The sequence below is a fragment of the Lissotriton vulgaris genome, chromosome 3_1 (genome assembly GCF_964263255.1).
Source record: "Lissotriton vulgaris chromosome 3_1, aLisVul1.2, whole genome shotgun sequence".
In the NCBI taxonomy this organism is placed as follows: Eukaryota; Metazoa; Chordata; class Amphibia; order Caudata; family Salamandridae; genus Lissotriton; species Lissotriton vulgaris.
The window spans coordinates 559165706-559179116 of NC_141689.1; the positions used below are offsets into that span (position 1 = coordinate 559165706).

A 13411-nucleotide genomic window follows, 5' to 3' on the forward strand; every position below is an offset into this window, starting at 1 on the left:
ATCATATCCAATTTTTTCAAAACCATTTCTAATATTCCAGTCCCTCCTTACAGACACTAAGTACCCTTGTGTATGCACCCTTTAGGGTGAACAACCAGTGTGCATTCTCCTGATGGCTCGCTTAGTTGGCAGTGTTACACTCTGCGCCAACTGTGGCGAAACACTCGAACACTCTTGAAGCAAGCAAGTAACCGAAACTGCATTTACCACAATGCCAGGGGCGAACTTTGCTGGTAGGTGAAGCGGTGAGCTGACGAGCTCGTGGATGAAGCACCTGCATGCTTGCGATAGGTACCTGACCTGAGAAAGATGTTGGCAGCCTACCCAGCAAACCCCAAATTTCAAAGACTGTAATCTCTACTGACGACGGTTAAAGAACCAGAAACACGTGTCTAGAGATCAGCACTATCTGCGCCAACTGTGGCGAAACACTCAAACACTCTTGAAGCAAGCAAGTAACCGAAACTTCATTTACCACAATGTCAGGGGCGAACCTTGCTGGGAGATGAAGCGGTGTGCTCCCACCCCTTTTCTAGTGTTACACTCTGCCTAGTGTGAGCACCAAAACTGTGGAATTTACATGGCGAAAGTAGGATGGGAACTGGCAATAAAGTTTTCCCCCTTGGGTGAACTTAAAAGTAAACCACAGTTTTACACTAAACATGCAAAGAAATCACCTACATTCACAAACAGGGAGCAGTTAATGAAAAACATGAAATAGTCATACAGAAAAAATTTACATTTTATTTAAGTAAATTTAAAAACCAGATTAAAAAGCATTGTAATACATCATAAATTCATTACACAAAAAATGGGACAATACAAAAGGAAAATAATTCCAATTAAAAGGGAGAAAAGGAACACCAGTTTCAATGACTTAATGAGATATGCTCCAGGTGGTAATTCGGATTTCACAGTTACAGGAGCTGTCACTTAATGTTTCTCCACAAAGAAGTGCATCGACGCGTTTCGGTTATGGCACACAAATATTCAAGGCCAAAAACCTTCCTCAGGATTAAAACAATGATATACCACTTTAAAACAATATCTGAAAGTAAAAATACATAAAATAAGATATACAACATATGACTTTTTAAAACCTATGGTCTGTGGTCCTAGGTCCTATGTGAGGGATTCTGCCCATAAGATATCACTGATAGAAGGGAGAGAATTTTGTGGAGAGATTCAGTGTCTGGTGACCCTGGACATTGAGTCTCTCTACACTAACATTCCCCAAAGGGACACAGTGTATGTTATTGATGAACTATTGGAGTCCCAAGACTTGGGCGGAGCCAGGAGGGAGTTCATCGTGAGATGCATTGAACTTATTTTGATGAATAATGTTTTTTTGTTCAAGGAAGATTTTTTTAAACAACGGAAGGGCACCAGTATGGGGGCCACATGTGCCCCTAGTCTGGCATGCCTTTATGTAGGGGCATTTGAGACCAAACACATTTACAATGAGTTAGCACCTTTTTATGAGAATGTAGCGGGCTGGTACCGCTACATTGATGATATTTTTTTTTGTTTGGGAAGGCGCAACTGATATGTTAGAAGATTTTCTTAGTTGGCTGAACCTTGGGGATTCAAATATAAGATTCACATCCTCATACAGCAGATCCAAAGTAGATATTACCATAAAAGATGTAGAAGGTTTTTTCTGGAGGTTGAACTCTATACCAAACCTTCAGCGAAGAATACCCTTCTACATTTTACAAGTTTTCACCCCAAAACTCAAAGAGAATCTATTCCCTTTAGCCAGTTTCTTAGACTTAGACGGAACTGCTCCAACCTAGATGATTTATATAAACACTCTGCAATCCTAAAAAAGAAATTTAGAGATAGGGATTACCCTAAAAAACGTCTAACCCACTCTCTAAAAAGGGCTAGGTTTTATGACCGGGAGGCACTTGCCAGAAATAAAAGTGGGGATAAAAAAGAGAAGGCACCACTCAAAAAGGTAGCTTTTGTTAGTCAGTTTTCTAATTTAAGTAATCAAATCAAAAATGCTGTGAACAAAAACTGGCACATTTTAAACCATGATGAATCAAATAAACTTGAGAGACCCATGTTTGCATTTAAGAAAAATAAGAATCTACGTGATCTTCTTGTGCATACTTATAGAGAGGCACCACAGCCGTGTCAAAGAACTTTAAACAATACGATAGCATTAGGGAATTATAAATGCGCCTCCTGTAATATCTGTCCGCAATGTATACAAGCAAAGGAGATTAATTTTAATGGCCATGTATTAAAATCTAAGAGTATCACCAACTGTAGAAGTAAAAATATAGTGTATTTACTACAATGCCCGTGTGGACTGGGCTATGTTGGTGAGACCGGCAGAGAAGCCAGGACGCGGTTTCAGGAACACAGATCTGCCATAAAGACTAGGAAAATAACTGCACCATTAGTTGAACATTTTGTGAAGGAAGGCCATGGTGAAAATGATTTCACATGGTTTATTCTTGAAAAAATAGTCATTGGTAAAAGAGGAGGAAATATGCAAACAAAACGGAAATTACGTGAACAATGGCATATTTCATTCCTGAATACTGTAAGAAAAGGTCTGAATTCGAAAGAAGAGTGGGAGTGTTTAATTAGACCAGTCTAACAGTTGGAACTATGAGGGGTATCAGTTTTCACCCCCAAATCTGTATATATATTGTGAGTGAACATGGCTTAACATATTTGTTTAGGTACTTGTGATGTAATAAGAACTGTATGGTACCTTTTCTGTAGCTATATGTTGTGCTATGTAACTTTATATGAGGTACCACCAAGCATGATTATGTGTTGAATAGCTGCCACATGATGTCATGGGAATGTCCTTATGATTTACAAGGGAACATATATATGGTTTTTGTGTATCATCGGTATCAGAGTAGGGACATCAATATGTATTATTGTCTTTGACGTTTGCTATGTATTATAAAACACCTTGTATCTATTTTGGTAAAATACGAAGCATTGATAGTGATGTCAACCTTATGATTTGATGGTGTAATTTTACAGTTGCCTGTATGTAATTTTATAGCTATCTGCATGCATATCGTAATTGTATGTTAACCCCGCCTCTTGAGTGCGAACACGTTCTCCGTGTATACATGGATGAATGTGTTCGTATCTCCTCTAGACTTCAAAATTATGGATGCAGGCATAGGTACTTCTACTGGAGAGATTAGCAAACAACATATATATATACAATACAGCATATTCGAGCCAAAAGCAATATATGATGTACGTTTTCATAATTAGGTTGCCACATTTGCTAATATATAGCGTTTTGAGGTTTATTAGCAAAACGCTGTATGCTAGAATAGTTCCATGTTTAGTGACTCTAGTCCGTCATTTAACATCGCGCAAATAAGGACTCTCACACAACTCTGAATATAGTATAAAAGGTCACCTTTATTACCAGGACAGCCAAAGACAGACCCGCAACATAACTTTTCCAACCAACTTTATCTTTATTTATTTCTCCAAACCTTTCATATAACCATTTCCTTTTTCCAATTCTTTCTTTTCCGATAACATAACTTGTTTTGATACCATCCTTGAGTTTTCCTTCTTCTTTTTCCATCTCTTCCCCCACCTACCCTCCCAAGCCCTCCCCCTTAGAGAAAGGATGAATCCGCTCTAGATTATCCAATCCCCATCACACACGCCGACGAGACAACAAAAGAATCTGTCTGAGTTGTCCTGAGGTGACATCTTGACACTTTGACCTGAATCAAGAGGTAGGCATGCATGCCTGACTTTATTATCAAGCTGTGAAAACCTTCCCTTGCAGCCTATTTTTTTTTTTTTTTTTTACTGAACAACGTAACGACACCACAGACAACAACAAAAACACCAACCCTTGATTTGTTGAAATCAGGGCGGGTGGGTGGGTCAAAAAGCGACTCCACCGTTCTCCTCACTCGCTCAGAGTGACGTCGCCCTCCCTCCCCACCCTTCACTTGACCCTAACCCCTCCCACCACCCAATCAGGTCGCGTGAGGTCGTCCCTCGCGCGAAATCCCCCAGGGGGACATTGGCTTTGCCAAGTGCCCCTGGGGGCCCATCGCGCAAATAAGGACTCTCACACAACTCTGAATATAGTATAAAAGGTCACCTTTATTACCAGGACAGCCAAAGACAGACCCGCAACATAACTTTTCCAACCAACTTTATCTTTATTTATTTCTCCAAACCTTTCATATAACCATTTCCTTTTTCCAATTCTTTCTTTTCCGATAACATAACTTGTTTTGATACCATCCTTGAGTTTTCCTTCTTCTTTTTCCATCTCCTCCCCCACCTACCCTCCCAAGCCCTCCCCCTTAGAGAAAGGATGAATCCGCTCTAGATTATCCAATCCCCATCACACACGCCACCCGGGAAAACCCTTGAGTTTTCCTGCCCCACCCTCACAAAACCCTCCCCTAATGCAGAAATAGTCCGCTCAAGACAATACCTAATGTCGGAGAAGGAAAACTTTTATCCTCAAATTCTTCCCTTCATTTCTTTGGTTTGGAGCACCACAAATCGACACACCAGAGGTTGGCCAAAGTATCTCTGAGTTCCATCAAGTAATATGACTGCCCCATTTGTGAGAGATGAACCCCGTCCTCCCTTAACAAGTGCAGCATTTCACCATTAAAATGCTCGTGGGCAATGACCGTAATTCCCATTGCCACGCAGTATGTCTTCAATGCTTTATTAACTTTCTTGCGGGCCCTCTCAACCGCGGCATGAACCCTGGCACCCTTCCACTGGCTCCTGTACAGAAATTCTGTCCACACAAGCCTGGCCCCTTGCCATCTGTCCTTAATCACAGCCAAATCCAGCTTCATCTGTTTGATTAAAGCAAGACCTGAACACTCCACCAAGTCATTTTCCCCCAAATGTAGGATCAACAGATCTGGGATGCCCCACACTTCAGCCATTTTGTTTAGTACCGAAAACAACTCTCCCCATTTCATCCCCCCTAAGCCCTTCCAAATCACCTCATGGTCATTGCCATATAGTCCCAGCCCTCTCCCACACAGCTGCTGTTCGGCAAAGTTCGCCGCCCACTTCACTATAGAATGGCCGACAATCCAGGTCCTCTTTTTTCGAGGAAAATCCGCCACTCGACCTGTGATGGAAAAAGTAACATTAACTACCTGACTTCTGCAATGAGTAACTTTTTATTTTTATTTTTTATAACCGAACATATTTAAAACAACAATTCGATTTCCATCTACCAATTCGCTGCAACTCTTCTGCCCCCCAACCCAACTTTGCCGCTTCTGTAGCCGCACCTATTCTGAACGAATGCGTCCCAAAACAGTGCGAATTTTCACCCACGAAAGTCAATGCCTTCCGTAAAACCGCTAAGAATTGAAAACAAGTTAACTGTGTTTTGTTTTTATGGCAAAATATCCCACCCTCTCGAAACACCCCTGAAACCACAAATGCCTCCCACTCCCCAACAGGGCAGCAACCCTTCACCCCACTCCTGCCCAGGCGCACCAACATCCCTTTTCCTGCCTGGTCTGTCTTTGACCTTCTCAATGTGATTTGCAACACACCACTGCCCAAAAGAACAATATCAGATGACCGGATCCCTTCCTGATTACGTAACCCCAATAATTCTGATATCCGAAATGCACCGAAAAACAACCATATCATGCATAACTTGAACCGAAACCATTCCCACTCATCATAACAGCAGGAGGGCAACACCCCCAACAATTTTTGTAACAAGTCGAACGTAATGGGGTCCCTCAACTTCTTTGCCTGCCCAAAGGACCTCCCAAAACCCTTCAGCATTTTCTGCAAACGAAAACCTTTCTGCACCTCACACCCCAATTCTAGCTGACTATAAAATGAAATGCCCGCAACTTGCCCGAAATGGTGGAAGGCGACAAACCTTTGTCTATTAAACTCAGAACAAAACACCACATAAACTTTTCATCCCGCACTGCCGTGCCATCCCTGCCGTGCTGTGCAGTGTAACTCAAAAAACCAGACCATGCTAGCTGATAGCTGCGTCGCGTGGATTCTGATAAGGACTGCTCCGCAAACTCTGCCATCCTCAATTCCCCAGGTCCCACATGTTCGGCGGAATCGGTGTTCTGCATTGGTCCGCTCCAGGTGCCAACTCCCGAAACCTCTGCCACTGGCAACGAGACAAAGCGTCGGCAATTGAATTGTTGACACCAGGGATGTGTTGGGCTTTAAACACAATATTCAGCTGCAGAACACGCAACATGAAGGCCCGTAACAATTGCAACACCTTTAAATCCTTCGCCCGCTGCCCGTTCACCAGAAAAACCACCGCCATGTTGTCGATGTGAAACAACACGCAGCGGTCCCTGAACTCTTCACCCCAAATCTGCAGCGCCACCAACAAGGGAAAGAATTCTAAAAAAGCAATGCTGCGGCCCTGCTGCAACCACTGTGCCGGCCACTGCTCTGCGCACCACCTTCCGTCCCAGAACACGCCGAAACCTAAGGCCCCAGCCGCGTCCGAGAATATCTGCACTGGCCAGACCGTGTCCTCAGACACAAAATTGATGGACACGCCATTGAAATCGTCCAAAAATCGCAGCCAAATGCTCAAATCCTCCTTGATTTTTGCTGTCAAACGTATGTGGTGATGTGGCAAGTACGCCCCAGCCATCGCAAAGCCCAGCCGCCTGCAAAATGTCCTGCCTGCCCTGACAACTCGACAAGCAAAATTTAAATAGCCCAGAAGCCTCTGGACTTGCCTCAGCTGCACTTTTTTAGCTCCCAGGATTTCTTGCAAAAAAGACCTGATCTCTTGTACTTTTGTTCTGGGCAAACGGGCCACCATCTCTATTGTGTCTATTTCTATGCCCAGGAAGGTCAACCTAGGCGTTGGGCCTTCCGTTTTGTCCTCCGCCAAAGGCACACCAAACTCTTTAGCTAAGTCCTGGAAACAAGCCAAGACTTTAGTACATTGATCCGTCTCCGCTTTGCCCACAAACAAAAAATCATCCAGGTAATGGCATACAGCTGCGTGATCTGAGCGCTGGACTACACACCATTCCAAAAATGTACTAAAGGTTTCGAAAAGTGAGCAAGAGATAGCACAGCCCATGGGTAACACCTGGTCCACGTAATATTCTCCTGCAAAGTACATACCCAGCAAACCAAAATCGGCTGGATGGATAGGCAAAAGGCGAAAAGCGGCCTGTATGTCACATTTTGCAAGGTCAGCTCCTACCCCTGCCTTGCGCACCAATTCCAAAGCGTCATCCACTGACGCATATGTCACAGCCGAATCGGAAGTGGAAATGAAGTCGTTAACTGAAAGCCCCTCCGGCCAAGACAGATGATGTATCAGGCGGAACTCACCCTTTGCCTTCTTCGGGATAACACCAAGTGGTGACACAATTAGGTTTGGCAAGGGACAAAATTTGAAAGGGCCAACTACTCTGCCTAATTCCACTTCTTTCAGCAACTTCACCTCTACCACCGACGCCATCTCCTTAGCTGACTTCAAGTTATCAGCCCAACGTGACACTCTGGGGCCTTGATAACCAATCCTAAAGCCGAGCCTAAACCCCCAAAACAACTTGGCCGCTCCTTCCACATCCGGGTACGCTTCCAATGCGCTCAACATGGCCTGTAACCTAATTGGAGTAGGCGCCTTTTGGCATAAGAGGCGGCACAGATCCTCTCCCCCCCCTCTGGCCCCTACCGTGATCTCCCGGGTGTTGGTTGGGGAAGCATTGGAAGACAGCATGTCTGCCCCCACACTGGGAGCATTCATGTTTAAATTTACAATACTGGCGCACGCAGGAACCTCTGTTGAAGCTCCAACATGCTCCAGTTGTGGGCAACTGTCCACGTCCGACGCCATTTGCCCCTTGTGTGGCGGGACGCTGAGAAAAGGGACGGTAAGGAATCGGCAACCCACTGGCTGTGTGGATCGTGTTGGCAGAAGAATGACCTGACATCCACTGCAACCACAACTCCTGATCAACCTCCCCCCATGGCTTATCGTGGAATAAACTCATTCGCGCCCGAAACTCTTCATCGTAGTTCAGCCAAGCGTAACACCCTGCCTGCAAATGTGCTTTTCATATGACATCTAAATATTTGAACAGCGAAACCGCCCTCTCAGGGTACCGTTCACTGTATACGCTGGCATATATCAAAAAGGCCGCTGTCCAGTTTTCTATTGTTTTAGGAACTTTGGGACGGCGGGACAATTCAGCCTCCTCCTCTTTAGAACCTTCCTTTGCTTGCAATTCCCTATGAAGGAGCCGGAACACATCTACATATTCATGATCCCAAATACGCTGCCTAGTTCTGGTTGACAAATGTATGCCCAATGGCATTGATACTCCCATGTAAGGCAGTCTCGTACCACTCACTCTCGGCAAATCACTCTGTTCCGAACTAGTAACCGATGAACCTGGGCTGTCATAACCCGGCCTCCCCCCATCCCCTGACACTGCCTTTACATTTTTACTTTGCTGTGAACCCGAGCCGTCCCCAACCTCCACCCTCACTTGACCACCCTCTGCAGGCGCCCCACCTGAAACACCCGCCAACGGCCGTGTCCAAGCAGCCCACCAGTCCGTCTTACCTGCTGGTAACTGCGCAGCCCGTTGTCGAAAGTCCTCCAGACCGTCACGCCGATGACGTCCGCCTTGCATCCCGTGTGCCGGTGAGAGATCCGCTCCAGAACTCTGTAACACACTGGCAGAAGTTAATCTCATCTCCCCCCTCCCAGCCCCAGCTCTACCACCATGAGACAGACCACCTCTTGTCCCATAAACATTCTCTTTATCATAATCATCATCATCACCTTCCAGGTGTTGTTCACCTTCCGACCTTACCAAACTCCTACCTGGCCTATTGCCAGACGCCAAGTTAGTAAAAGCACCTTGAAACTCAGACTCGGGCCTCCGTGCAAAGCGCCCAGTCGCTGATGTTAAATCCGCACCAGATCCGCCTCTCAAATTCGCCCCCCCCCTAAACACCGCGCTCTGCGGCGCCGCCTGCGAATAGCAGAACTGCTCATCTGGTACCATACCAGCAGCTCCAGAAAGGTACTCGCCGCTCGAGCGAGGACCCACACCATACTTACCTGCCACCTGAGAAGATGAAGTACCCGCCCTGTCTGGCCCAGGCAGCTCTGTATGTTCCACCCACACCCATTGGCCTTGTGAAATCGCAGACCCCATGCTATGAATCACCTCAGGACACCCAGGCGGGGGCCTGGCATTTGGAAACATTGAAGTGGCTTCTTGCACCTGCCTGCCCTCCCCCCTGTCACCCATGCCCCTCCACCTCCCACCCTTGAACTGCCTTGCTGGTGGTTTCCATCGCACACCACCCAACCCCTGCTCCTCCTGCAAAAACTGAAAATCACGTGTTAAATCAACATTAAAATCCTCCTCCACCAATTGTCTCGGGGGGCCCCTAGGCCGAGGAACAAGAATGTTCTGGCAGTCCTCAAACTCAACCAGCTGGTGTTGCTCATCGACGTCAGCTGCGCCTCCCTCGACCTCCTCGCCTTCCTCAACTCCAGAAAGCTCATACTCCTCAGCCTCGCTATCGCTGGAATAGTCCACTAACATTGGACTCCGCCTGGCAGCCTCTAAATCTGGCGCAATTTCAATTTTCTTGCCACTCGCCTGCTGCCCTGCTGCCCTCACAGGTAGACCTGATGCAGCCCTCATGCTGGGACGTGGCGCAGCCTCGCAAGGCTCCTGGGATGTCGACGCTCTCTGCGCTTCAAACTCCCTGTCAGCCTCTCCTTCAAACAGCTGGACCTGAGACACGCGCGTGTCAAAACTACCACCCGCGCTGCCTCCTCGCCTGCCAGCTCTGCGTCGAAGGGATGCCACACTGACACTGCGGCCCCCCCTGAACTCACTTGGGGCTGATGACGAGCGCGGGGGCGGCTGCTTCTTACCCCGACCTCCTCGGCTCGTCGAGCGCGCTCTCCTGACCCTCGCCGCTGACGTCCTCATGACGCTGTCCTCCTCATGACGATCGCTGCGAGCTGACTGACAAGCCGCCACCGCTCGAGACACCCCTTCTGCTGCCAAGCGACGTGGACGCTTCACCACAGCTGTGTCGTCGAAAGCGCCGGGCCTCAGCAAGTCGCTCCTCCCTACCGCCACCAAAGCTCGCACTGCCTCAAGGGCAATCTCTTCCGACGACATGCTTCAGAAACTGACAGAAAATTCCGTCGAAAATCACTCGCAACAGCGACTGACAGCTCTGACAGGAAAGTAAACAGGGCGCCTCAAAAAGCGACTCCACCGTTCTCCTCACTCGCTCAGAGTGACGTCGCCCTCCCTCCCCACCCTTCACTTGACCCTAACCCCTCCCACCACCCAATCAGGTCGCGTGAGGTCGTCCCTCGCGCGAAATCCCCCAGGGGGACATTGGCTTTGCCAAGTGCCCCTGGGGGCCCATTGTCTGACTGACTCTAGTCCGTCATTTAACATTTTTCGACTGAACCTAATCACCTGGAAGTGCCTTTAAATCCGGATGCCGAGTACACCAATGCGCGCGTTTATTTCAAACTATAAAAACAACAGCCTCCAATGCGTTTAATATCAGCGGAGGAGATAGAACACAGAACCCCACGTAACGGCCGAAATCGTTAAACTAGTAGGTATGTGGAAAGATAGGGACTACTGGCGTCTGGTTGACGTTACACGGATTAATGTTACTCTGACTCCGTGTTTTGCTTGATGTTTTCTAGGCTGCGGGCGGTCTGACTAGAAACGAAGAGAATTTTATCTTGTCGGTCCTACTACTTGTGAGACGTGACTTATGAAGTTTGTGCAGTATACATTTATACGCACAAGATAACTGTTTCAAGGTAATTCCTTTGAGTGGTGGCTATTCTGTTTATCACTAATGTAATTTCTAAACCGTCTGTTTTTAAGGTTTAACATTTTGCGAAAGCGTTCGTTTGCAGCCACTGTTTAAATTCTCTATCGATCAATGGCACAGCATAGAGTAGGTGGGATACCTTAGCAATTACACTGTGGTTGTCTTAATCGTTTATAGGTCAACACCAGATATAAGAACTGTCCCTTAACTTTTTAAAGGTACGAGACTTAGGGTATAATAGTTTTACAAAATACCTGCCAGTCTGATAATATATTGCGTAACTTACTGGCCCTTCGTATGTGTTTTTTTAAACCATTAGAGCCATGGTATATTGCCTACTATGGAGTATTTACCAATTTGACTGCAAGCTATGCAAGCTATGTATCTTGAGGTACTGCCTTTTGTGTACCTTTTTTAATACCCAAACAACTAGATAAACGAGGATTAGACAGGTTGTAGCCCCATCCTGGAATTTGAGAGTAAGGTTTTTGTGCGGGTGTATGAAATACTGATCACACCACTAATTATTCATCAACCTTTGTAGGTATATTTTGAAGGTGGACGATTATTACAAGCAGTTGACTGTAAGAAACGTTGCTTGATATTCATCAAGGTAATCAATTTATTATTATATCTTGTATATATGTGTCTTGCACTTAATGTAGCAAGGTCCCAGATTCTATCGGTTAGCTATGAGTTTCTCGTGCTATTGGATTGACACTAGATTTAATAGGTGTTGGTCACATTATAATTGATACCATTTATTGTCTAAATCATAATGAAATATAAATGACAAGATGACCAGTGTCTACAAATGCTTTTGGTTGACACTGTTAATATACAATGAAATCAAATGAAAACAAAAACCCACAGTTTTTATGGAGTGAGTGTAATGTGTAGGAGCAGCATTGTAATTACATGTTTTTATGTGGAATTGTTATAGTCATATGTTGTATATCTTATTTCATGTATTTTTACTTTCAGATATTGTTTTAAAGTGGGATATCATTGTTTTAATCCTGAGGAAGGTTTTTGGCCTTGAATATTTGTGTGCCATAACCGAAACACGTCGATGCACTTCTTTGTGGAGAAACATTAAGTGATAGAAATAAGAAGCTCCTGTAACTGTGAAATCCGAATTACCACCTGGAGCATTTCTCATTAAGTCATTGAAACTGGTGTTCCTTTTCTCCCTTTTAATTGGAGTTATTTTCCTTTTGTATTGTCCCATTTTTTGTGTAATGAATTTATGATGTATTACAATGCTTTTTAATCTGGTTTTTAAATTTACTTAAATAAAATTTACATTTTTGCTGTATGACTATTTCATGTTTTTCATTAACTGCTCCCTGTTTGTGAATGTGGGTGATTTCTTTGCATGTTTAGTGTAAAACTGTGGTTTACTTTTAAGTTCACCCAAGGGGGAAAACTTTATTGACAGTTCTGTCTTTTGGTACCCTACCCCTTTGGTTTGTTTGGGTCCCTCTCTTTTGTTAGAGAAAGTAGGATGGGTGAATGGAATGCATGAGCACAGCCTGTTTGCCAATCTGCCCAAGGTAAGAGTGTGGTAAGCCATGTGGACACTACAAAATCAGGCAGCTAGGCTGGTCTTGAGCCAGCTGAGAAATTGCCACACTAAGTCTCTGATGGGAAAGCTGTAGTGACTCCCAGTTGCCCAGCGGACCATCTTTAAAACTGGCTGTATTATTTGTAAATCACTGAATGGGAAAGTACAACTTTTGTGTCCTCCAGAGTTTAAAGCTGCATTCCCAAAAGCAATCTCTGATCAGGCCACCATAATTGCTAGCTGTTCCTAAGTTTAAAAAGAAGACATTTTCTATGATGGCCCTGCATCTTTGGACCTCTTTTCCTTCTGACATACAGACTACAATGGTTGACTCCAGATTTAGGAAACTCCTAAAAACCCGCCTTTTTGAACAAGTTTATGGCCAAGTTCTCAACTTAGATGTTTCCTCTTTTTACTTATTGACATGTAACCTTTTTGGTGTACACGCGCTTTGAAAATGCTGTGTAAAATAACATCTATGTGCATTTCTGAAGTCTTCAATTAAAAAAAGGGAAGGGAGGTAGAGGTTTTTGTAGAGCTAGGTCCGCCCTCCTTTGTTTACACTTCAAATGAAACCCGAGTTCTCAGGTAAGGATATGGCATCAGATCAATGTGATCAGAGATTGCCTTCAGGAAAGAAAAATGCCTTTCTTGAGTCCCCTCACTCACCAGGGTTTCCCCACTGTGACATGCTTCATCATTGGGGCCATCCCAGTTCCCTACAAACTGGGGCGTGCTGTGACTTGCGGAAATACGTAGGAGCACTTTAAGTGGAAGACTATGTGTAGTGCACAGTGTGGTGGAGTGATTAAAAATACCTTGCTAGTAGGCTAAAATAGGTTATTATCGCTCCTAGGTTGGTATGTCTAAAAGGAGGTGATACACGGACAAAAATAACTATAATGGGTTAAAAGTTCAGTGTTAGATCAACATGTTTCGAGCCTACTCCTAGCTCTTCATCAGGACACTTTTATTAAACCTAAA

General features: G+C 45.1%; 1 protein-coding gene across 2 annotated transcripts in view; it reads right to left on the reverse strand.

Annotated features, from left to right (window-relative positions):
• Positions 1-13411, reverse strand: part of ACOT12 (acyl-CoA thioesterase 12) — a 546146-nt gene that overhangs the window by 323794 nt on the left and 208941 nt on the right. The gene's annotated exons all lie outside the window — the stretch shown is intronic.